This window comes from Phyllobates terribilis, unplaced genomic scaffold (assembly GCF_046119375.1).
Source record: "Phyllobates terribilis strain yellow unplaced genomic scaffold, ASM4611937v1 Scaffold_40__1_contigs__length_11209783, whole genome shotgun sequence".
NCBI classification, from domain to species: domain Eukaryota; kingdom Metazoa; phylum Chordata; class Amphibia; order Anura; family Dendrobatidae; genus Phyllobates; species Phyllobates terribilis.
The window spans coordinates 5847166-5871828 of record NW_027362800.1 but is presented as its reverse complement, the minus strand read 5'-3'; the positions used below and the strand labels follow the sequence as shown (position 1 = coordinate 5871828).

General features: G+C 44.6%; 15 non-coding genes across 15 annotated transcripts; all 15 read left to right on the top strand.

Annotated features, from left to right (window-relative positions):
• The first annotated feature begins 246 nt into the window (after positions 1-246).
• Positions 247-439, top strand: LOC141185555 (U2 spliceosomal RNA). The gene has a single exon (XR_012260207.1). It is a non-coding gene; the product is annotated as a U2 spliceosomal RNA (small nuclear RNA).
• Positions 440-1564: 1125 nt separating this feature from the next.
• On the top strand, positions 1565-1755 carry LOC141188218 (U2 spliceosomal RNA). Its single transcript, XR_012262332.1, has one exon. It is a non-coding gene; the product is annotated as a U2 spliceosomal RNA (small nuclear RNA).
• Positions 1756-2882: 1127 nt separating this feature from the next.
• LOC141184394 (U2 spliceosomal RNA) lies at positions 2883-3073 on the top strand. Its single transcript, XR_012259154.1, has one exon. It is a non-coding gene; the product is annotated as a U2 spliceosomal RNA (small nuclear RNA).
• A 1120-nt stretch (positions 3074-4193) lies between these two features.
• LOC141185212 (U2 spliceosomal RNA) lies at positions 4194-4384 on the top strand. Its single transcript, XR_012259895.1, has one exon. It is a non-coding gene; the product is annotated as a U2 spliceosomal RNA (small nuclear RNA).
• Positions 4385-5503: 1119 nt separating this feature from the next.
• On the top strand, positions 5504-5694 carry LOC141188217 (U2 spliceosomal RNA). The gene has a single exon (XR_012262331.1). It is a non-coding gene; the product is annotated as a U2 spliceosomal RNA (small nuclear RNA).
• Positions 5695-6815: 1121 nt separating this feature from the next.
• Positions 6816-7006, top strand: LOC141188216 (U2 spliceosomal RNA). Its single transcript, XR_012262330.1, has one exon. It is a non-coding gene; the product is annotated as a U2 spliceosomal RNA (small nuclear RNA).
• A 1119-nt stretch (positions 7007-8125) lies between these two features.
• LOC141188215 (U2 spliceosomal RNA) lies at positions 8126-8316 on the top strand. Its single transcript, XR_012262329.1, has one exon. It is a non-coding gene; the product is annotated as a U2 spliceosomal RNA (small nuclear RNA).
• A 1121-nt stretch (positions 8317-9437) lies between these two features.
• LOC141188214 (U2 spliceosomal RNA) lies at positions 9438-9628 on the top strand. The gene has a single exon (XR_012262328.1). It is a non-coding gene; the product is annotated as a U2 spliceosomal RNA (small nuclear RNA).
• A 1120-nt stretch (positions 9629-10748) lies between these two features.
• Positions 10749-10939, top strand: LOC141188212 (U2 spliceosomal RNA). Its single transcript, XR_012262327.1, has one exon. It is a non-coding gene; the product is annotated as a U2 spliceosomal RNA (small nuclear RNA).
• Positions 10940-17054: 6115 nt separating this feature from the next.
• On the top strand, positions 17055-17239 carry LOC141185993 (U2 spliceosomal RNA). The gene has a single exon (XR_012260561.1). It is a non-coding gene; the product is annotated as a U2 spliceosomal RNA (small nuclear RNA).
• A 1123-nt stretch (positions 17240-18362) lies between these two features.
• Positions 18363-18553, top strand: LOC141188211 (U2 spliceosomal RNA). The gene has a single exon (XR_012262326.1). It is a non-coding gene; the product is annotated as a U2 spliceosomal RNA (small nuclear RNA).
• A 1121-nt stretch (positions 18554-19674) lies between these two features.
• LOC141188210 (U2 spliceosomal RNA) lies at positions 19675-19865 on the top strand. The gene has a single exon (XR_012262325.1). It is a non-coding gene; the product is annotated as a U2 spliceosomal RNA (small nuclear RNA).
• A 1122-nt stretch (positions 19866-20987) lies between these two features.
• LOC141188208 (U2 spliceosomal RNA) lies at positions 20988-21178 on the top strand. Its single transcript, XR_012262323.1, has one exon. It is a non-coding gene; the product is annotated as a U2 spliceosomal RNA (small nuclear RNA).
• Positions 21179-22303: 1125 nt separating this feature from the next.
• On the top strand, positions 22304-22494 carry LOC141185170 (U2 spliceosomal RNA). The gene has a single exon (XR_012259857.1). It is a non-coding gene; the product is annotated as a U2 spliceosomal RNA (small nuclear RNA).
• A 1121-nt stretch (positions 22495-23615) lies between these two features.
• LOC141191267 (U2 spliceosomal RNA) lies at positions 23616-23806 on the top strand. The gene has a single exon (XR_012265265.1). It is a non-coding gene; the product is annotated as a U2 spliceosomal RNA (small nuclear RNA).
• The last annotated feature ends 857 nt before the right edge of the window (positions 23807-24663 follow it).

Below are 24663 nucleotides of genomic sequence, written 5' to 3'. Positions count from 1 at the left end.
TCCTCCCTTCCAACGGTGTTGAGGCGGGTGGGAACAGCCGGGGGTTGAGGGTACTGTGCTAAAAGAGGTGGAGTTATGCAGATCTAAAACGCGTGGATTGCAGCAGCAGCAAGCCGAAAAGTGCAGGCATGTGAGGGATCTAGAGGTTGACAGCATGTCTTCTTAACGGGAGTCCAGGTGGCCATCTCCACAAATGGACTTTTCAGAATCCTTGGGTGGCACCGTAGTCGGAAACCAATTCTGGTTATCGCTTCTCGGCCTTTTGGCTAAGATCAAGTGTAGTATTTGTTCTTATCAGTTTAATATCTGATACGTCCCCTATCTGGGGGGACCATATATTAAATGGATTTTTAGAACAGGGAGATGGAAAAAGAGCTTGCTCTGTCCACTCCACGCATTGACCTGGTATTGCAGTATCTCCAGGACCGGTGCACCCCTTCTTTAATGCAGTTTCTAAAATCAGAAAGAATTGAATTCAATGCTTTTTGTTCATTTTGCTTGTTTGTCGGATTTTGGGATGGACTCTTTGGCTTTGCTTTTCTTCTCCTCATTGGATTTTTCATGTTAAAAGTTGCAGAAGCCAGATGACAAGCTCATTTTGGTTCAACTTCAGCAACTGTGCATTGCATTGCCATGTAATGTAATGTAATGCAATGCTATCTATCTAGCTCTCCCTCTATACTTCCTTTTGGATAAACAGACATATTAGGCAAGCATTTTGGAGCTTTCACCTAAATAACTACAGGTGGTGAGATAAGCTGCACAATATAATTGACCTTTCAGTATATTGTTGCACACACACCATCTATTTAGCAAATGCCCTTGTTATCAACAGCAGCCTTTTAAACTCACCTGAGCTAACAGGTATGTGAGCTGGTTACTCTGCTGCGCTTAAAATTTCTTTTTTGGTTTGCTACAATGCCTTTTCTGAAACGTTGTCTCCCTCTGCTGGAACACTGACTTCTTTCATTTAATGCCTGCAGACTATAAAAGAGAAACCAACCCAAAAAGTTTGGTTGATTAGTCTGTGGCATTCTTTTAAACTGTTGCTTATGGCGGTCTCTGTGAGCTTCTCAGTGACATTCAGCCATCCAGGTATCCCGCCTGCAGTAGACGGAATGTGGCAATGGAACGCTGGCTGCGCGTGTCATAATAGGCTCTGAGCCTTTATATACCTGCGCACAGCAGCAGCCACCTTCAGTCTGCTGCTGGACAGCCAGCAGCAGCAGCAGCAGGAGAGGTAATTAATCAGCAACCCTCCTGCTAAGGGTAGACAGCTGCTCGTTCCACCCCCCCCCCCCCCCGCCTTAATTGGTTCTCCTCCCTTCCAACGGTGTTGAGGCGGGTGGGAACAGCCGGGGGTTGAGGGTACTGTGCTAAAAGAGGTGGAGTTATGCAGATCTAAAACGCGTGGATTGCAGCAGCAGCAAGCCGAAAAGTGCAGGCATGTGAGGGATCTAGAGGTTGACAGCATGTCTTCTTAACGGGAGTCCAGGTGGCCATCTCCACAAATGGACTTTTCAGAATCCTTGGGTGGCACCGTAGTCGGAAACCAATTCTGGTTATCGCTTCTCGGCCTTTTGGCTAAGATCAAGTGTAGTATCTGTTCTTATCAGTTTAATATCTGATACGTCCCCTATCTGGGGACCATATATTAAATGGATTTTTAGAACAGGGAGATGGAAAAAGAGCTTGCTCTGTCCACTCCACGCATTGACCTGGTATTGCAGTATCTCCAGGACCGGTGCACCCCTTCTTTAATGCAGTTTCTAAAATCAGAAAGAATTGAATTCAATGCTTTTTGTTCATTTTGCTTGTTTGTCGGATTTTGGGATGGACTCTTTGGCTTTGCTTTTCTTCTCCTCATTGGATTTTTCATGTTAAAAGTTGCAGAAGCCAGATGACAAGCTCATTTTGGTTCAACTTCAGCAACTGTGCATTGCATTGCCATGTAATGTAATGTAATGCAATGCTATCTATCTAGCTCTCCCTCTATACTTCCTTTTGGATAAACAGACATATTAGGCAAGCATTTTGGAGCTTTCACCTAAATAACTACAGGTGGTGAGATAAGCTGCACAATATAATTGACCTTTCAGTATATTGTTGCACACACACCATCTATTTAGCAAATGCCCTTGTTATCAACAGCAGCCTTTTAAACTCACCTTAGCTAACAGGTATGTGAGCTGGTTACTCTGCTGCGCTTAAAATTTCTTTTTTGGTTTGCTACAATGCCTTTTCTGAAACGTTGTCTCCCTCTGCTGGAACACTGACTTCTTTCATTTAATGCCTGCAGACTATAAAAGAGAAACCAACCCAAAAAGTTTGGTTGATTAGTCTGTGGCATTCTTTTAAACTGTTGCTTATGGCGGTCTCTGTGAGCTTCTCAGTGACATTCAGCCATCCAGGTATCCCGCCTGCAGTAGACGGAATGTGGCAATGGAACGCTGGCTGCGCGTGTCATAATAGGCTCTGAGCCTTTATATACCTGCGCACAGCAGCAGCCACCTTCAGTCTGCTGCTGGACAGCCAGCAGCAGCAGCAGCAGGAGAGGTAATTAATCAGCAACCCTCCTGCTAAGGGTAGACAGATGCTCGTTCCACCCCCCCCCCCCCCCCCGCCTTAATTGGTTCTCCTCCCTTCCAACGGTGTTGAGGCGGGTGGGAACAGCCGGGGGTTGAGGGTACTGTGCTAAAAGAGGTGGAGTTATGCAGATCTAAAACGCGTGGATTGCAGCAGCAGCAAGCCGAAAAGTGCAGGCATGTGAGGGATCTAGAGGTTGACAGCATGTCTTCTTAACGGGAGTCCAGGTGGCCATCTCCACAAATGGACTTTTCAGAATCCTTGGGTGGCACCGTAGTCGGAAACCAATTCTGGTTATCGCTTCTCGGCCTTTTGGCTAAGATCAAGTGTAGTATCTGTTCTTATCAGTTTAATATCTGATACGTCCCCTATCTGGGGACCATATATTAAATGGATTTTTAGAACAGGGAGATGAAAAAAGAGCTTGCTCTGTCCACTCCACGCATTGACCTGGTATTGCAGTATCTCCAGGACCGGTGCACCCCTTCTTTAATGCAGTTTCTAAAATCAGAAAGAATTGAATTCAATGCTTTTTGTTCATTTTGCTTGTTTGTCGGATTTTGGGATGGACTCTTTGGCTTTGCTTTTCTTCTCCTCATTGGATTTTTCATGTTAAAAGTTGCAGAAGCCAGATGACAAGCTCATTTTGGTTCAACTTCAGCAACTGTGCATTGCATTGCCATGTAATGTAATGTAATGCAATGCTATCTATCTAGCTCTCCCTCTATACTTCCTTTTGGATAAACAGACATATTAGGCAAGCATTTTGGAGCTTTCACCTAAATAACTACAGGTGGTGAGATAAGCTGCACAATATAATTGACCTTTCAGTATATTGTTGCACACACACCATCTATTTAGCAAATGCCCTTGTTATCAACAGCAGCCTTTTAAACTCACCTGAGCTAACAGGTATGTGAGCTGGTTACTCTGCTGCGCTTAAAATTTCTTTTTTGGTTTGCTACAATGCCTTTTCTGAAACGTTGTCTCCCTCTGCTGGAACACTGACTTCTTTCATTTAATGCCTGCAGACTATAAAAGAGAAACCAACCCAAAAAGTTTGGTTGATTAGTCTGTGGCATTCTTTTAAACTGTTGCTTATGGCGGTCTCTGTGAGCTTCTCAGTGACATTCAGCCATCCAGGTATCCCGCCTGCAGTAGACGGAATGTGGCAATGGAACGCTGGCTGCGCGTGTCATAATAGGCTCTGAGCCTTTATATACCTGCGCACAGCAGCAGCCACCTTCAGTCTGCTGCTGGACAGCCAGCAGCAGCAGCAGCAGGAGAGGTAATTAATCAGCAACCCTCCTGCTAAGGGTAGACAGCTGCTCGTTCCACCCCCCCCCCGCCTTAATTGGTTCTCCTCCCTTCCAACGGTGTTGAGGCGGGTGGGAACAGCCGGGGGTTGAGGGTACTGTGCTAAAAGAGGTGGAGTTATGCAGATCTAAAACGCGTGGATTGCAGCAGCAGCAAGCCGAAAAGTGCAGGCATGTGAGGGATCTAGAGGTTGACAGCATGTCTTCTTAACGGGAGTCCAGGTGGCCATCTCCACAAATGGACTTTTCAGAATCCTTGGGTGGCACCGTAGTCGGAAACCAATTCTGGTTATCGCTTCTCGGCCTTTTGGCTAAGATCAAGTGTAGTATCTGTTCTTATCAGTTTAATATCTGATACGTCCCCTATCTTGGGACCATATATTAAATGGATTTTTAGAACAGGGAGATGGAAAAAGAGCTTGCTCTGTCCACTCCACGCATTGACCTGGTATTGCAGTATCTCCAGGACCGGTGCACCCCTTCTTTAATGCAGTTTCTAAAATCAGAAAGAATTGAATTCAATGCTTTTTGTTCATTTTGCTTGTTTGTCGGATTTTGGGATGGACTCTTTGGCTTTGCTTTTCTTCTCCTCATTGGATTTTTCATGTTAAAAGTTGCAGAAGCCAGATGACAAGCTCATTTTGGTTCAACTTCAGCAACTGTGCATTGCATTGCCATGTAATGTAATGTATTGCAATGCTATCTATCTAGCTCTCCCTCTATACTTCCTTTTGGATAAACAGACATATTAGGCAAGCATTTTGGAGCTTTCACCTAAATAACTACAGGTGGTGAGATAAGCTGCACAATATAATTGACCTTTCAGTATATTGTTGCACATACACCATCTATTTAGCAAATGCCCTTGTTATCAACAGCAGCCTTTTAAACTCACCTGAGCTAACAGGTATGTGAGCTGGTTACTCTGCTGCGCTTAAAATTTCTTTTTTGGTTTGCGACAATGCCTTTTCTGAAACGTTGTCTCCCTCTGCTGGAACACTGACTTCTTCAATTTAATGCCTGCAGACTATAAAAGAGAAACCAACCCAAAAAGTTTGGTTGATTAGTCTGTGGCATTCTTTTAAACTGTTGCTTATGGCGGTCTCTGTGAGCTTCTCAGTGACATTCAGCCATCCAGGTATCCCGCCTGCAGTAGACGGAATGTGGCAATGGAACGCTGGCTGCGCGTGTCATAATAGGCTCTGAGCCTTTATATACCTGCGCACAGCAGCAGCCACCTTCAGTCTGCTGCTGGACAGCCAGCAGCAGCAGCAGCAGGAGAGGTAATTAATCAGCAACCCTCCTGCTAAGGGTAGACAGCTGCTCGTTCCACCCCCCCCCGCCTTAATTGGTTCTCCTCCCTTCCAACGGTGTTGAGGCGGGTGGGAACAGCCGGGGGTTGAGGGTACTGTGCTAAAAGAGGTGGAGTTATGCAGATCTAAAACGCGTGGATTGCAGCAGCAGCAAGCCGAAAAGTGCAGGCATGTGAGGGATCTAGAGGTTGACAGCATGTCTTCTTAACGGGAGTCCAGGTGGCCATCTCCACAAATGGACTTTTCAGAATCCTTGGGTGGCACCGTAGTCGGAAACCAATTCTGGTTATCGCTTCTCGGCCTTTTGGCTAAGATCAAGTGTAGTATCTGTTCTTATCAGTTTAATATCTGATACGTCCCCTATCTGGGGACCATATATTAAATGGATTTTTAGAACAGGGAGATGGAAAAAGAGCTTGCTCTGTCCACTCCACGCATTGACCTGGTATTGCAGTATCTCCAGGACCGGTGCACCCCTTCTTTAATGCAGTTTCTAAAATCAGAAAGAATTGAATTCAATGCTTTTTGTTCATTTTGCTTGTTTGTCGGATTTTGGGATGGACTCTTTGGCTTTGCTTTTCTTCTCCTCATTGGATTTTTCATGTTAAAAGTTGCAGAAGCCAGATGACAAGCTCATTTTGGTTCAACTTCAGCAACTGTGCATTGCATTGCCATGTAATGTAATGTAATGCAATGCTATCTATCTAGCTCTCCCTCTATACTTCCTTTTGGATAAACAGACATATTAGGCAAGCATTTTGGAGCTTTCACCTAAATAACTACAGGTGGTGAGATAAGCTGCACAATATAATTGACCTTTCAGTATATTGTTGCACACACACCATCTATTTAGCAAATGCCCTTGTTATCAACAGCAGCATTTTAAACTCACCTGAGCTAACAGGTATGTGAGCTGGTTACTCTGCTGCGCTTAAAATTTCTTTTTTGGTTTGCTACAATGCCTTTTCTGAAACGTTGTCTCCCTCTGCTGGAACACTGACTTCTTTCATTTAATGCCTGCAGACTATAAAAGAGAAACCAACCCAAAAAGTTTGGTTGATTAGTCTGTGGCATTCTTTTAAACTGTTGCTTATGGCGGTCTCTGTGAGCTTCTCAGTGACATTCAGCCATCCAGGTATCCCGCCTGCAGTAGACGGAATGTGGCAATGGAACGCTGGCTGCGCGTGTCATAATAGGCTCTGAGCCTTTATATACCTGCGCACAGCAGCAGCCACCTTCAGTCTGCTGCTGGATAGCCAGCAGCAGCAGCAGCAGGAGAGGTAATTAATCAGCAACCCTCCTGCTAAGGGTAGACAGCTGCTCGTTCCACCCCCCCCCCCGCCTTAATTGGTTCTCCTCCCTTCCGACGGTGTTGAGGCGGGTGGGAACAGCCGGGGGTTGAGGGTACTGTGCTAAAAGAGGTGGAGTTATGCAGATCTAAAACGCGTGGATTGCAGCAGCAGCAAGCCGAAAAGTGCAGGCATGTGAGGGATCTAGAGGTTGACAGCATGTCTTCTTAACGGGAGTCCAGGTGGCCATCTCCACAAATGGACTTTTCAGAATCCTTGGGTGGCACCGTAGTCAGAAACCAATTCTGGTTATCGCTTCTCGGCCTTTTGGCTAAGATCAAGTGTAGTATCTGTTCTTATCAGTTTAATATCTGATACGTCCCCTATCTGGGGACCATATATTAAATGGATTTTTAGAACAGGGAGATGGAAAAAGAGCTTGCTCTGTCCACTCCACGCATTGACCTGGTATTGCAGTATCTCCAGGACCGGTGCACCCCTTCTTTAATGCAGTTTCTAAAATCAGAAAGAATTGAATTCAATGATTTTTGTTCATTTTGCTTGTTTGTCGGATTTTGGGATGGACTCTTTGGCTTTGCTTTTCTTCTCCTCATTGGATTTTTCATGTTAAAAGTTGCAGAAGCCAGATGACAAGCTCATTTTGGTTCAACTTCAGCAACTGTGCATTGCATTGCCATGTAATGTAATGTAATGCAATGCTATCTATCTAGCTCTCCCTCTATACTTCCTTTTGGATAAACAGACATATTAGGCAAGCATTTTGGAGCTTTCACCTAAATAACTACAGGTGGTGAGATAAGCTGCACAATATAATTGACCTTTCAGTATATTGTTGCACACACACCATCTATTTAGCAAATGCCCTTGTTATCAACAGCAGCCTTTTAAACTCACCTGAGCTAACAGGTATGTGAGCTGGTTACTCTGCTGCGCTTAAAATTTCTTTTTTGGTTTGCTACAATGCCTTTTCTGAAACGTTGTCTCCCTCTGCTGGAACACTGACTTCTTTCATTTAATGCCTGCAGACTATAAAAGAGAAACCAACCCAAAAAGTTTGGTTGATTAGTCTGTGGCATTCTTTTAAACTGTTGCTTATGGCGGTCTCTGTGAGCTTCTCAGTGACATTCAGCCATCCAGGTATCCCGCCTGCAGTAGACGGAATGTGGCAATGGAACGCTGGCTGCGCGTGTCATAATAGGCTCTGAGCCTTTATATACCTGCGCACAGCAGCAGCCACCTTCAGTCTGCTGCTGGACAGCCAGCAGCAGCAGCAGCAGGAGAGGTAATTAATCAGCAACCCTCCTGCTAAGGGTAGACAGCTGCTCGTTCCACCCCCCCCCGCCTTAATTGGTTCTCCTCCCTTCCAACGGTGTTGAGGCGGGTGGGAACAGCCGGGGGTTGAGGGTACTGTGCTAAAAGAGGTGGAGTTATGCAGATCTAAAACGCGTGGATTGCAGCAGCAGCAAGCCGAAAAGTGCAGGCATGTGAGGGATCTAGAGGTTGACAGCATGTCTTCTTAACGGGAGTCCAGGTGGCCATCTCCACAAATGGACTTTTCAGAATCCTTGGGTGGCACCGTAGTCGGAAACCAATTCTGGTTATCGCTTCTCGGCCTTTTGGCTAAGATCAAGTGTAGTATCTGTTCTTATCAGTTTAATATCTGATACGTCCCCTATCTGGGGACCATATATTAAATGGATTTTTAGAACAGGGAGATGGAAAAAGAGCTTGCTCTGTCCACTCCACGCATTGACCTGGTATTGCAGTATCTCCAGGACCGGTGCACCCCTTCTTTAATGCAGTTTCTAAAATCAGAAAGAATTGAATTCAATGCTTTTTGTTCATTTTGCTTGTTTGTCGGATTTTGGGATGGACTCTTTGGCTTTGCTTTTCTTCTCCTCATTGGATTTTTCATGTTAAAAGTTGCAGAAGCCAGATGACAAGCTCATTTTGGTTCAACTTCAGCAACTGTGCATTGCATTGCCATGTAATGTAATGTAATGCAATGCTATCTATCTAGCTCTCCCTCTATACTTCCTTTTGGATAAACAGACATATTAGGCAAGCATTTTGGAGCTTTCACCTAAATAACTACAGGTGGTGAGATAAGCTGCACAATATAATTGACCTTTCAGTATATTGTTGCACACACACCATCTATTTAGCAAATGCCCTTGTTATCAACAGCAGCATTTTAAACTCACCTGAGCTAACAGGTATGTGAGCTGGTTACTCTGCTGCGCTTAAAATTTCTTTTTTGGTTTGCTACAATGCCTTTTCTGAAACGTTGTCTCCCTCTGCTGGAACACTGACTTCTTTCATTTAATGCCTGCAGACTATAAAAGAGAAACCAACCCAAAAAGTTTGGTTGATTAGTCTGTGGCATTCTTTTAAACTGTTGCTTATGGCGGTCTCTGTGAGCTTCTCAGTGACATTCAGCCATCCAGGTATCCCGCCTGCAGTAGACGGAATGTGGCAATGGAACGCTGGCTGCGCGTGTCATAATAGGCTCTGAGCCTTTATATACCTGCGCACAGCAGCAGCCACCTTCAGTCTGCTGCTGGATAGCCAGCAGCAGCAGCAGCAGGAGAGGTAATTAATCAGCAACCCTCCTGCTAAGGGTAGACAGCTGCTCGTTCCACCCCCCCCCCCGCCTTAATTGGTTCTCCTCCCTTCCGACGGTGTTGAGGCGGGTGGGAACAGCCGGGGGTTGAGGGTACTGTGCTAAAAGAGGTGGAGTTATGCAGATCTAAAACGCGTGGATTGCAGCAGCAGCAAGCCGAAAAGTGCAGGCATGTGAGGGATCTAGAGGTTGACAGCATGTCTTCTTAACGGGAGTCCAGGTGGCCATCTCCACAAATGGACTTTTCAGAATCCTTGGGTGGCACCGTAGTCAGAAACCAATTCTGGTTATCGCTTCTCGGCCTTTTGGCTAAGATCAAGTGTAGTATCTGTTCTTATCAGTTTAATATCTGATACGTCCCCTATCTGGGGACCATATATTAAATGGATTTTTAGAACAGGGAGATGGAAAAAGAGCTTGCTCTGTCCACTCCACGCATTGACCTGGTATTGCAGTATCTCCAGGACCGGTGCACCCCTTCTTTAATGCAGTTTCTAAAATCAGAAAGAATTGAATTCAATGATTTTTGTTCATTTTGCTTGTTTGTCGGATTTTGGGATGGACTCTTTGGCTTTGCTTTTCTTCTCCTCATTGGATTTTTCATGTTAAAAGTTGCAGAAGCCAGATGACAAGCTCATTTTGGTTCAACTTCAGCAACTGTGCATTGCATTGCCATGTAATGTAATGTAATGCAATGCTATCTATCTAGCTCTCCCTCTATACTTCCTTTTGGATAAACAGACATATTAGGCAAGCATTTTGGAGCTTTCACCTAAATAACTACAGGTGGTGAGATAAGCTGCACAATATAATTGACCTTTCAGTATATTGTTGCACACACACCATCTATTTAGCAAATGCCCTTGTTATCAACAGCAGCCTTTTAAACTCACCTGAGCTAACAGGTATGTGAGCTGGTTACTCTGCTGCGCTTAAAATTTCTTTTTTGGTTTGCTACAATGCCTTTTCTGAAACGTTGTCTCCCTCTGCTGGAACACTGACTTCTTTCATTTAATGCCTGCAGACTATAAAAGAGAAACCAACCCAAAAAGTTTGGTTGATTAGTCTGTGGCATTCTTTTAAACTGTTGCTTATGGCGGTCTCTGTGAGCTTCTCAGTGACATTCAGCCATCCAGGTATCCCGCCTGCAGTAGACGGAATGTGGCAATGGAACGCTGGCTGCGCGTGTCATAATAGGCTCTGAGCCTTTATATACCTGCGCACAGCAGCAGCCACCTTCAGTCTGCTGCTGGACAGCCAGCAGCAGCAGCAGCAGGAGAGGTAATTAATCAGCAACCCTCCTGCTAAGGGTAGACAGCTGCTCGTTCCACCCCCCCCCCGCCTTAATTGGTTCTCCTCCCTTCCAACGGTGTTGAGGCGGGTGGGAACAGCCGGGGGTTGAGGGTACTGTGCTAAAAGAGGTGGAGTTATGCAGATCTAAAACGCGTGGATTGCAGCAGCAGCAAGCCGAAAAGTGCAGGCATGTGAGGGATCTAGAGGTTGACAGCATGTCTTCTTAACGGGAGTCCAGGTGGCCATCTCCACAAATGGACTTTTCAGAATCCTTGGGTGGCACCGTAGTCGGAAACCAATTCTGGTTATCGCTTCTCGGCCTTTTGGCTAAGATCAAGTGTAGTATCTGTTCTTATCAGTTTAATATCTGATACGTCCCCTATCTGGGGACCATATATTAAATGGATTTTTAGAACAGGGAGATGGAAAAAGAGCTTGCTCTGTCCACTCCACGCATTGACCTGGTATTGCAGTATCTCCAGGACCGGTGCACCCCTTCTTTAATGCAGTTTCTAAAATCAGAAAGAATTGAATTCAATGCTTTTTGTTCATTTTGCTTGTTTGTCGGATTTTGGGATGGACTCTTTGGCTTTGCTTTTCTTCTCCTCATTGGATTTTTCATGTTAAAAGTTGCAGAAGCCAGATGACAAGCTCATTTTGGTTCAACTTCAGCAACTGTGCATTGCATTGCCATGTAATGTAATGTAATGCAATGCTATCTATCTAGCTCTCCCTCTATACTTCCTTTTGGATAAACAGACATATTAGGCAAGCATTTTGGAGCTTTCACCTAAATAACTACAGGTGGTGAGATAAGCTGCACAATATAATTGACCTTTCAGTATATTGTTGCACACACACCATCTATTTAGCAAATGCCCTTGTTATCAACAGCAGCCTTTTAAACTCACCTGAGCTAACAGGTATGTGAGCTGGTTACTCTGCTGCGCTTAAAATTTCTTTTTTGGTTTGCTACAATGCCTTTTCTGAAACGTTGTCTCCCTCTGCTGGAACACTGACTTCTTTCATTTAATGCCTGCAGACTATAAAAGAGAAACCAACCCAAAAAGTTTGGTTGATTAGTCTGTGGCATTCTTTTAAACTGTTGCTTATGGCGGTCTCTATGAGCTTCTCAGTGACATTCAGCCATCCAGGTATCCCGCCTGCAGTAGACGGAATGTGGCAATGGAACGCTGGCTGCGCGTGTCATAATAGGCTCTGAGCCTTTATATACCTGCGCACAGCAGCAGCCACCTTCAGTCTGCTGCTGGACAGCCAGCAGCAGCAGCAGCAGGAGAGGTAATTAATCAGCAACCCTCCTGCTAAGGGTAGACAGCTGCTCGTTCCACCCCCCCCCCCCGCCTTAATTGGTTCTCCTCCCTTCCAACGGTGTTGAAGCGGGTGGGAACAGCCGGGGGTTGAGGGTACTGTGCTAAAAGAGGTGGAGTTATGCAGATCTAAAACGCGTGGATTGCAGCAGCAGCAAGCCGAAAAGTGCAGGCATGTGAGGGATCTAGAGGTTGACAGCATGTCTTCTTAACGGGAGTCCAGGTGGCCATCTCCACAAATGGACTTTTCAGAATCCTTGGGTGGCACCGTAGTCGGAAACCAATTCTGGTTATCGCTTCTCGGCCTTTTGGCTCAGATCAAGTGTCTGGACATCAGGTTCCTTGAGTGCTAGCCCTCGGCCTTCCAGCATCGCCACTCCGGTGGCTTAAGCTGGATGCTGCTATAGGGGGAGAGTGAGGAGGAAACGGGAAGGCGATTTCCGTGGCTGACTATGGGAGTCAAGCTGAAATTTGCTGGGACCGGGGACCCCCGGGTCAAGAATGGATTTCGCATTGAGATTTCCGAGGAGAAGAAGGGACATTTTTCCATGTCCTACCTGGTGAATGCCATCTTCTATGAAGCATTGAAGATTAAGAAGTCGGACATTCTTTGCCTGCAGGAATTTAGAAGTCATGGAAGGTATGTGCTTGTTCTTTCTACTATGGCTGCTTGCCAAAATCTTTATAGAACCTTGAAAGGCCATACTGAGAACTCCCTCCTAGATGGACTCACTTTTACTGTCCTCTATTCAAAGGGGGATGTTCCTGTTGTTGTGTTTATGCACAATCCCTTTATCCCCCAGGAGGACATTACTGTATTCTTGAGGAGGCATTGTACTTATGTGCATTTTTCCCACAAGATCTCGAATGAAGAAGGCTTGTGGACTGGCAAATACAAGTACTTTGTTCGTTTTGCTACAGACCCCGAGGGGCCAGGGGGCATACATTATCCTCCTATGAGTTTCTCTATTGGGAGAGACACTGGTTTCTTGTACTTTCCTGATGCTCCTTTTTTCTGCAGAAGATGTAACAAGTATGGTCATGTCCAGGAGTCCTGCAGGTATCCGCCAACCTGCAGGAGGTGTAACACGTCTGGTCATATGGCGAAAGACTGCAAGAACCAGGTAAAGTGTGATGCTTGTGGTGAGGAGGGGCATGTTCTTAGGCAGTGTCAAGCTAGAACCACTCCTAAGTCTTTTGCTCAAGTGGTCGCGGAGGGGCCTGCTGTTCCTTCGACTTCTACTAGGGTTCCACAAGGTCCCCTTCCGGATGTCGGGGAGGCAACTGCTCCCCATGAGGAAGAGGATGGCACTCAGATGGACGACATATTTGAAGATGCCCAGCTTCAGCCTCCTGCGTCAGGAGGCTTTGACATGGTGATTCCAGAGGTGATGTCACCTTTCCCTCCCCAGTTTGGTGTCCGTGGTGAGGGGGAAATGGACTTGTCCAATTCTCCTGTCATATCTTGGTGCAATACTGCTTCAGAGGAGATCGGGGGCGGTGGCCAAGGGGACTTGTCTGCTGTCCGTTTCTCTGATGAGGAGGATCCTGATGTGGTCAAGAAGAAGCCAAGGACTGAGTGTTCATCCATTGCTGCCGTGTGTGATAGCCCGGTGGACTCTCGTGCTTACCCATCAGATGTATTTTCTCCTGACATTGTTACATTTGGCATTCAGCCAGATGGTAATAGCTTTGCTTTGCTTGATGAAGGTTGAGTTGATGTTTTCTTTCTTTTTTTTTCAGGTTATGTGTGATCCCCTTTAGTTATGCCGCATCATTCTGGATGGGACATTGTGTCCCTTAATGTTAGGCAAATTAGATCTGTTACCCGAAGAACAACAGTTCTGGATTATCTAAAGGGTTTGAGTGCAGATGTCTATTGTCTACAAGAGTGTGGGATTACTGAATCTCCAGGGGATAAGGACTGGCCTTATGGCCAGTATGTTTGGTCGGGGTCCAGCTTTAACAAAAATGATGGTGTGGGGATTTTAGTTGGTAATAAGAATATTACTATTGATAGTTACACGGTTGTGGAGGTGGGTCGCTGCATTATTGTTTTTTTGAGTTATAGGGGGTGGAAGGTTAGAATGATTAATTTATATTGTCCTACTAAAAAAGAGGAGCGGCTTGCTCTTCTTGAGAAATTGAGTTTTTTTCTCCCTGGAAAAATTCCTACAGTTTTTGTTGGTGACTGTAATTGTGTCACAGAAGGTAATGTGGACATTACAGGAAAAAAGTTATCTCAACTTATTTCTGATTTTTCTTTCTTAGACGCTGCAATACTTGAGTATGGCATTCCACCACCGCCTACATATTATGCTGACCGTGGTAATATTTCATCGAGGATAGATAGGATGTTATTTTCCAAAAATATGGTTTGTTCAAGTTATGTTCAACATAAGGTACCTTTTTCTGATCATGAGTGTTTGCGTGGAGTTTTTAGTGCGAATGGGGACATGGTGTTTGGGGGTGGGGTTTGGAAATTGAATACGAGGTTGTTGGAGGATGAGGAGGTGATGAGTGAGTTGGAGAAAAGGTATGCAAGTTGGAGGTGGCGTAAGCGTGATTTTGGTAGTGCGCTTGAATGGTGGGATTGGGTGAAATTACAGTTAAAAACTTTCTTTAAAAAATGGGGCTACAAAAAAGCTGCCAGATATCGTAATAGATTTAATGACTTAAGTAGACGGATTGATTGGTTGCGTGGGTGTGTTAGGAAAGGAATGGATATGTCTGATCAGCTTGAGGTTGCTAAGAATGAGTTAAAATGTCTTCTGGATGAAAAAGGTAAAGAGATTATTTACCGTACCAAGTTAGAGCATTTGGAAAAGAATGAAAAGTGCACCAGGTACTTTTTTAAAAAAATGAATGGAAGGAAGTTGGATTTGAGTGAAGTGGTAGGTGAAGATGGATCTAGTGTGGTTGGGAAGAATGTGTTGAATGAGGTGAATGGCTTCTATAGTAAGTTGTACGATGAGAAATGGATTGATCCTGGACTTGTGTCGCATGTATTGAGTGGTATGGAGAAGAGACTTGGTTCGGATGAATGTGATGCTTTGTGTGCGGATGTTATTTTGGATGAGGTGAGGAATGTTGTTATGAGTGCTAAAAAGAATAAGACGCCTGGGAAGGATGGGTTGCCTGTGGAGCTGTATGTGAAAGCTTGGGAGTTTTTGGGTAAGGACTTGACTGAGGTTTGTAGGTATATGTGGATGAATGGTGTTTTGTGTGACAGTATGAAAGAGGGTATAGTGGTTCTTGTGTTTAAGAAGGGTGAGAAAAAGCGTTTGGAGAACTGGAGACCCATATCATTGCTTAACGCTGATTATAAGGTCTACAGTAAATTGTTAGCAAATCGTATGCGTGAGGTGATTGGTAGGGTTGTGGAGGATGACCAAGTGTGTGCCGTGCCTGGTCGGAGTATAAGTGATAATTTGTTATTGTTAAGGGATATGCTTGGGGATTGTAAGACTAGAAAGCAGAAGTGTATGGTGTTAGCAATTGATTTCGAAAAGGCTTTTGATAGAGTTTCGCATGTGTTTCTGTTTAAAGTATTGGAGAGGATGGGTTTCCCTAGGGTTTTTCTGAATGGAGTTAAGTCTTTATATGATTATGTGTCAAGTGAGTTTTTAGTGAATGGATGGTTGTCTGACAAAGTGATGATTAGGTCTGGTGTAAGACAGGGGTGCCCTATGTCCCCTGTCTTGTTTGTATGTGTGATTGAGCCTTTGCTGTGTTTAGTGAGACGTGAGAAAATGATGAGAGGATTGTTAGTGCCTGGGAGTGGTGGTAAGCATGTGAAGGTGTTAGGTTACATGGATGATGTTGTGATGGTGAGTGAAAGTATGGCTTCAATGAGTAGGGTGAGGTTGCTTTTGGATTTTTTCTGTGGTGCATCAGGTTTTAGAGTTAACTGGACTAAGTGTAGTTTCAAATGCTTTGGAGATGACAGTATTCGTATGGAAGGTGTTAAGTATGAGGAGAGTGCAATTAAGATTTTAGGGGTATTTTTCAATGATGATCTGAAAGGAAATGAGAGTTGGGACGAGTGTGGTATGCGTGTTGAGCGAAAATTGAATTTTTGGAGAATGAGAGATCTTTCTTTGCGGGGCAAAGTTCTAGTTATCAAAGCAGTGATCTTACCCATTCTGCTTTTTGTGGCCATAATTTTTCCATCCCCTTTTAGGAAAGTGAAGAGAGTTGAGAAAATGATTTTTTCTTTTTTCTGGTGCAGCAAGATGGAGAAGCTGAAGAGGGAAAGCCTTTATAAGGCCTGCCAGCATGGTGGTTTGGGATTTCCTAATGTTGAGTTTTTTTTAGGGCTCCATTATATTAAGACGATTGTGGTATTGTTGGGTAAAGGTAATAAGGGTGCATGTATGGCAAGTTATTCTGCAGGATGGATGTTGTATGGGTTAGGTTGGAGAAAGAGGGATGCGAGAGTGCCTGTGTCTTTTAAGTGTCCGGTGTGGTATGAGGTGATTGAGAAGTTTGTCAAGAAGTATGATTTGCTGAGTGTGCCGGCGGATGAGTTTAGAATGACTAAGAGGGTGTATAGGAAATTGTGTGCAAATGAGGTCGAGTCTAATATTGTTGGTTTGAGAGGGAATGAGGTTGCGGATGCTTGGAGAAAGTTGGGTATGTATGGGATGTCCAACAAACAGAAGGATGTAGTGTGGATGGCGTTTCACAATATTCTTCCAGTGAGAGACGTTCAAAAGAAGAGAGGTTTGATTAGGTCGGATGTTTGTCCAAGAGATGGATGTAATGGTTGTGAGACGGTTATGCATCTGATGTGGAATTGTGATTTTGCGCAAGACGTGTGGAAATGTGTAGGGGGGTTGTGTAGGAGTTTGGCAGGAGTGACTTTTGTGGATTGGCGTGTGGTTATGTTTGGTATTGGTGCAAGTGGACGTGTAAAGGAGAGAGTTTTATGGTTAATTATGGCTTGTGTGTTAGAAAGTTTGTGGGATGTGAGGAATCTTTGTGTATTTAAAAGGAAATCAATTACAGTAAATGAATGTATTAGGATTATTCTTTCTAGGCTATTTTTGACTTACAGGATGGATAGTAGTAGCGGTGGTGGAACAGATGCCGAGGGAATATGGAAATTTAAAAAGTGGAGGCATATTGTAAAATTTCAGTGATCTTTTGGTTTATATTAATAAGATGTTCTTCTTTCTGTAATATTAGGTTGCTTTATGCTTAATAAATATGGCCATGATGATGAGAAGTTTTTTTGCAACAGTTTTGGTATATCCTACTGATTTGCTATAAAACTAACCTGAATGTTTTAAAAAAAAAAAAAAAAAAAAAAAAATATGTTCTTATCAGTTTAATATCTGATACGTCCCCTATCTGGGGACCATATATTAAATGGATTTTTAGAACAGGGAGATGGAAAAAGAGCTTGCTCTGTCCACTCCACGCATTGACCTGGTATTGCAGTATCTCCAGGACCGGTGCACCCCTTCTTTAATGCAGTTTCTAAAATCAGAAAGAATTGAATTCAATGCTTTTTGTTCATTTTGCTTGTTTGTCGGATTTTGGGATGGACTCTTTGGCTTTGCTTTTCTTCTCCTCATTGGATTTTTCATGTTAAAAGTTGCAGAAGCCAGATGACAAGCTCATTTTGGTTCAACTTCAGCAACTGTGCATTGCATTGCCATGTAATGTAATGTAATGCAATGCTATCTATCTAGCTCTCCCTCTATACTTCCTTTTGGATAAACAGACATATTAGGCAAGCATTTTGGAGCTTTCACCTAAATAACTACAGGTGGTGAGATAAGCTGCACAATATAATTGACCTTTCAGTATATTGTTGCACACACACCATCTATTTAGCAAATGCCCTTGTTATCAACAGCAGCCTTTTAAACTCACCTGAGCTAACAGGTATGTGAGCTGGTTACTCTGCTGCGCTTAAAATTTCTTTTTTGGTTTGCTACAATGCCTTTTCTGAAACGTTGTCTCCCTCTGCTGGAACACTGACTTCTTTCATTTAATGCCTGCAGACTATAAAAGAGAAACCAACCCAAAAAGTTTGGTTGATTAGTCTGTGGCATTCTTTTAAACTGTTGCTTATGGCGGTCTCTGTGAGCTTCTCAGTGACATTCAGCCATCCAGGTATCCCGCCTGCAGTAGACGGAATGTGGCAATGGAACGCTGGCTGCGCGTGTCATAATAGGCTCTGAGCCTTTATATACCTGCGCACAGCAGCAGCCACCTTCAGTCTGCTGCTGGACAGCCAGCAGCAGCAGCAGCAGGAGAGGTAATTAATCAGCAACCCTCCTGCTAAGGGTAGACAGCTGCTCGTTCCACCCCCCCCCCCCCGCCTTAATTGGTTCTCCTCCCTTCCAACGGTGTTGAGGCGGGTGGGAACAGCCGGGGGTTGAGGGTACTGTGCTCAAAGAGGTGGAGTTATGCAGATCTAAAACGCGTGGATTGCAGCAGCAGCAAGCCGAAAAGTGCAGGCATGTGAGGGATCTAGAGGTTGACAGCATGTCTTCTTAACGGGAGTCCAGGTGGCCATCTCCACAAATGGACTTTTCAGAATCCTTGGGTGGCACCGTAGTCGGAAACCAATTCTGGTTATCGCTTCTCGGCCTTTTGGCTAAGATCAAGTGTAGTATCTGTTCTTATCAGTTTAATATCTGATACGTCCCCTATCTGGGGACCATATATTAAATGGATTTTTAGAACAGGGAGATGGAAAAAGAGCTTGCTCTGTCCACTCCACGCATTGACCTGGTATTGCAGTATCTCCAGGACCGGTGCACCCCTTCTTTAATGCAGTTTCTAAAATCAGAAAGAATTGAATTCAATGCTTTTTGTTCATTTTGCTTGTTTGTCGGCTTTTGGGATGGACTCTTTGGCTTTGCTTTTCTTCTCCTCATTGGATTTTTCATGTTAAAAGTTGCAGAAGCCAGATGACAAGCTCATTTTGGTTCAACTTCAGCAACTGTGCATTGCATTGCCATGTAATGTAATGTAATGCAATGCTATCTATCTAGCTCTCCCTCTATACTTCCTTTTGGATAAACAGACATATTAGGCAAGCTTTTTGGAGCTTTCACCTAAATAACTACAGGTGGTGAGATAAGCTGCACAATATAATTGACCTTTCAGTATACTGTTGCACACACACCATCTATTTAGCAAATGCCCTTGTTATCAACAGCAGCCTTTTAAACTCACCTGAGCTAACAGGTATGTGAGCTGGTTACTCTGCTGCGCTTAAAATTTCTTTTTTGGTTTGCTACAATGCCTTTTCTGAAACGTTGTCTCCCTCTGCTGGAACACTGACTTCTTTCATTTAATGCCTGCAGACTATAAAAGAGAAACCAACCCAAAAAGTTTGGTTGATTAGTCTGTGGCATTCTTTTAAACTGTTGCTTATGGCGGTCTCTGTGAGCTTCTCAGTGACATTCAGCCATCCAGGTATCCCGCCTGCAGTAGACGGAATGTGGCAATGGAACGCTGGCTGCGCGTGTCATAATAGGCTCTGAGCCTTTATATACCTGCGCACAGCAGCAGCCACCTTCAGTCTGCTGCTGGACAGCCAGCAGCAGCAGCAGCAGGAGAGGTAATTAATCAGCAACCCTCCTGCTAAGGGTAGACAGCTGCTCGTTCCACCCCCCCCCCCGCCTTAATTGGTTCTCCTCCCTTCCAACGGTGTTGAGGCGGGTGGGAACAGCCGGGGGTTGAGGGTACTGTGCTAAAAGAGGTGGAGTTATGCAGATCTAAAACGCGTGGATTGCAGCAGCAACAAGCCGAAAAGTGCAGGCATGTGAGGGATCTAGAGGTTGACAGCATGTCTTCTTAACGGGAGTCCAGGTGGCCATCTCCACAAATGGACTTTTCAGAATCCTTGGGTGGCACCGTAGTCGGAAACCAATTCTGGTTATCGCTTCTCGGCCTTTTGGCTAAGATCAAGTGTAGTATCTGTTCTTATCAGTTTAATATCTGATACGTCCCCTATCTGGGGACCATATATTAAATGGATTTTTAGAACAGGGAGATGGAAAAAGAGCTTGCTCTGTCCACTCCACGCATTGACCTGGTATTGCAGTATCTCCAGGACCGGTGCACCCCTTCTTTAATGCAGTTTCTAAAATCAGAAAGAATTGAATTCAATGCTTTTTGTTCATTTTGCTTGTTTGTTGGATTTTGGGATGGACTCTTTGGCTTTGCTTTTCTTCTCCTCATTGGATTTTTCATGTTAAAAGTTGCAGAAGCCAGATGACAAGCTCATTTTGGTTCAACTTCAGCAACTGTGCATTGCATTGCCATGTAATGTAATGTAATGCAATGCTATCTATCTAGCTCTCCCTCTATACTTCCTTTTGGATAAACAGACATATTAGGCAAGCATTTTGGAGCTTTCACCTAAATAACTACAGGTGGTGAGATAAGCTGCACAATATAATTGACCTTTCAGTATATTGTTGCACACACACCATCTATTTAGCAAATGCCCTTGTTATCAACAGCAGCCTTTTAAACTCACCTGAGCTAACAGGTATGTGAGCTGGTTACTCTGCTGCGCTTAAAATTTCTTTTTTGGTTTGCTACAATGCCTTTTCTGAAACGTTGTCTCCCTCTGCTGGAACACTGACTTCTTTCATTTAATGCCTGCAGACTATAAAAGAGAAACCAGCCCAAAAAGTTTGGTTGATTAGTCTGTGGCATTCTTTTAAACTGTTGCTTATGGCGGTCTCTGTGAGCTTCTCAGTGACATTCAGCCATCCAGGTATCCCGCCTGCAGTAGACGGAATGTGGCAATGGAACGCTGGCTGCGCGTGTCATAATAGGCTCTGAGCCTTTATATACCTGCGCACAGCAGCAGCCACCTTCAGTCTGCTGCTGGACAGCCAGCAGCAGCAGCAGCAGGAGAGGTAATTAATCAGCAACCCTCCTGCTAAGGGTAGACAGCTGCTCGTTCCACCCCCCCCCCCCGCCTTAATTGGTTCTCCTCCCTTCCAACGGTGTTGAGGCGGGTGGGAACAGCCGGGGGTTGAGGGTACTGTGCTAAAAGAGGTGGAGTTATGCAGATCTAAAACGCGTGGATTGCAGCAGCAGCAAGCCGAAAAGTGCAGGCATGTGAGGGATCTAGAGGTTGACAGCATGTCTTCTTAACGGGAGTCCAGGTGGCCATCTCCACAAATGGACTTTTCAGAATCCTTGGGTGGCACCGTAGTCGGAAACCAATTCTGGTTATCGCTTCTCGGCCTTTTGGCTAAGATCAAGTGTAGTATCTGTTCTTATCAGTTTAATATCTGATACGTCCCCTATCTGGGGACCATATATTAAATGGATTTTTAGAACAGGGAGATGGAAAAAGAGCTTGCTCTGTCCACTCCACGCATTGACCTGGTATTGCAGTATCTCCAGGACCGGTGCACCCCTTCTTTAATGCAGTTTCTAAAATCAGAAAGAATTGAATTCAATGCTTTTTGTTCATTTTGCTTGTTTGTCGGATTTTGGGATGGACTCTTTGGCTTTGCTTTTCTTCTCCTCATTGGATTTTTCATGTTAAAAGTTGCAGAAGCCAGATGACAAGCTCATTTTGGTTCAACTTCAGCAACTGTGCATTGCATTGCCATGTAATGTAATGTAATGCAATGCTATCTATCTAGCTCTCCCTCTATACTTCCTTTTGGATAAACAGACATATTAGGCAAGCATTTTGGAGCTTTCACCTAAATAACTACAGGTGGTGAGATAAGCTGCACAATATAATTGACCTTTCAGTATATTGTTGCACACACACCATCTATTTAGCAAATGCCCTTGTTATCAACAGCAGCCTTTTAAACTCACCTGAGCTAACAGGTATGTGAGCTGGTTACTCTGCTGCGCTTAAAATTTCTTTTTTGGTTTGCTACAATGCCTTTTCTGAAACGTTGTCTCCCTCTGCTGGAACACTGACTTCTTTCATTTAATGCCTGCAGACTATAAAAGAGAAACCAACCCAAAAAGTTTGGTTGATTAGTCTGTGGCATTCTTTTAAACTGTTGCTTATGGCGGTCTCTGTGAGCTTCTCAGTGACATTCAGCCATCCAGGTATCCCGCCTGCAGTAGACGGAATGTGGCAATGGAACGCTGGCTGCGCGTGTCATAATAGGCTCTGAGCCTTTATATACCTGCGCACAGCAGCAGCCACCTTCAGTCTGCTGCTGGACAGCCAGCAGCAGCAGCAGCAGGAGAGGTAATTAATCAGCAACCCTCCTGCTAAGGGTAGACAGCTGCTCGTTCCACCCCTCCCCCCCCCCGCCTTAATTGGTTCTCCTCCCTTCCAACGGTGTTGAGGCGGGTGGGAACAGCCGGGGGTTGAGGGTACTGTGCTAAAAGAGGTGGAGTTATGCAGATCTAAAACGCGTGGATTGCAGCAGCAGCAAGCCGAAAAGTGCAGGCATGTGAGGGATCTAGAGGTTGACAGCATGTCTTCTTAACGGGAGTCCAGGTGGCCATCTCCACAAATGGACTTTTCAGAATCCTTGGGTGGCACCGTAGTCGGAAACCAATTCTGGTTATCGCTTCTCGGCCTTTTGGCTAAGATCAACTGTAGTATCTGTTCTTATCAGTTTAATATCTGATACGTCCCCTATCTGGGGACCATATATTAAATGGATTTTTAGAACAGGGAGATGGAAAAAGAGCTTGCTCTGTCCACTCCACGCATTGACCTGGTATTGCAGTATCTCCAGGACCGGTGCACCCCTTCTTTAATGCAGTTTCTAAAATCAGAAAGAATTGAATTCAATGCTTTTTGTTCATTTTGCTTGTTTGTCGGATTTTGGGATGGACTCTTTGGCTTTGCTTTTCTTCTCCTCATTGGATTTTTCATGTTAAAAGTTGCAGAAGCCAGATGACAAGCTCATTTTGGTTCAACTTCAGCAACTGTGCATTGCATTGCCATGTAATGTAATGTAATGCAATGCTATCTATCTAGCTCTCCCTCTATACTTCCTTTTGGATAAACAGACATATTAGGCAAGCATTTTGGAGCTTTCACCTAAATAACTATAGGTGGTGAGATAAGCTGCACAATATAATTGACCTTTCAGTATATTGTTGCACACACACCATCTATTTAGCAAATGCCCTTGTTATCAACAGCAGCCTTTTAAACTCACCTGAGCTAACAGGTATGTGAGCTGGTTACTCTGCTGCGCTTAAAATTTCTTTTTTGGTTTGCTACAATGCCTTTTCTGAAACGTTGTCTCCCTCTGCTGGAACACTGACTTCTTTCATTTAATGCCTGCAGACTATAAAAGAGAAACCAACCCAAAAAGTTTGGTTGATTAGTCTGTGGCATTCTTTTAAACTGTTGCTTATGGCGGTCTCTGTGAGCTTCTCAGTGACATTCAGCCATCCAGGTATCCCGCCTGCAGTAGACGGAATGTGGCAATGGAACGCTGGCTGCGCGTGTCATAATAGGCTCTGAGCCTTTATATACCTGCGCACAGCAGCAGCCACCTTCAGTCTGCTGCTGGACAGCCAGCAGCAGCAGCAGCAGGAGAGGTAATTAATCAGCAACCCTCCTGCTAAGGGTAGACAGCTGCTTGTTCCACCCCCCCCCCCGCCTTAATTGGTTCTCCTCCCTTCCAACGGTGTTGAGGCGGGTGGGAACAGCCGGGGGTTGAGGGTACTGTGCTAAAAGAGGTGGAGTTATGCAGATCTAAAACGCGTGGATTGCAGCAGCAGCAAGCCGAAAAGTGCAGGCATGTGAGGGATCTAGAGGTTGACAGCATGTCTTCTTAACGGGAGTCCAGGTGGCCATCTCCACAAATGGACTTTTCAGAATCCTTGGGTGGCACCGTAGTCGGAAACCAATTCTGGTTATCGCTTCTCGGCCTTTTGGCTAAGATCAAGTGTAGTATCTGTTCTTATCAGTTTAATATCTGATACGTCCCCTATCTGGGGACCATATATTAAATGGATTTTTAGAACAGGGAGATGGAAAAAGAGCTTGCTCTGTCCACTCCACGCATTGGCCTGGTATTGCAGTATCTCCAGGACCGGTGCACCCCTTCTTTAATGCAGTTTCTAAAATCAGAAAGAATTGAATTCAATGCTTTTTGTTCATTTTGCTTGTTTGTCGGATTTTGGGATGGACTCTTTGGCTTTGCTTTTCTTCTCCTCATTGGATTTTTCATGTTAAAAGTTGCTGAAGCCAGATGACAAGCTCATTTTGGTTCAACTTCAGCAACTGTGCATTGCATTGCCATGTAATGTAATGTAATGCAATGCTATCTATCTAGCTCTCCCTCTATACTTCCTTTTGGATAAACAGACATATTAGGCAAGCATTTTGGAGCTTTCACCTAAATAACTACAGGTGGTGAGATAAGCTGCACAATATAATTGACCTTTCAGTATATTGTTGCACACACACCATCTCTTTAGCAAATGCCCTTGTTATCAACAGCAGCCTTTTAAACTCACCTGAGCTAACAGGTATGTGAGCTGGTTACTCTGCTGCGCTTAAAATTTCTTTTTTGGTTTGCTAAAATGCCTTTTCTGAAACGTTGTCTCCCTCTGCTGGAACACTGACTTCTTTCATTTAATGCCTGCAGACTATAAAAGAGAAACCAACCCAAAAAGTTTGGTTGATTAGTCTGTGGCATTCTTTTAAACTGTTGCTTATGGCAGTCTCTGTGAGCTTCTCAGTGACATTCAGCCATCCAGGTATCCCGCCTGCAGTAGACGGAATGTGGCAATGGAACGCTGGCTGCGCGTGTCATAATAGGCTCTGAGCCTTTATATACCTGCGCACAGCAGCAGCCACCTTCAGTCTGCTGCTGGACAGCCAGCAGCAGCAGCAGCAGGAGAGGTAATTAATCAGCAACCCTCCTGCTAAGGGTAGACAGCTGCTCGTTCCACCCCCCC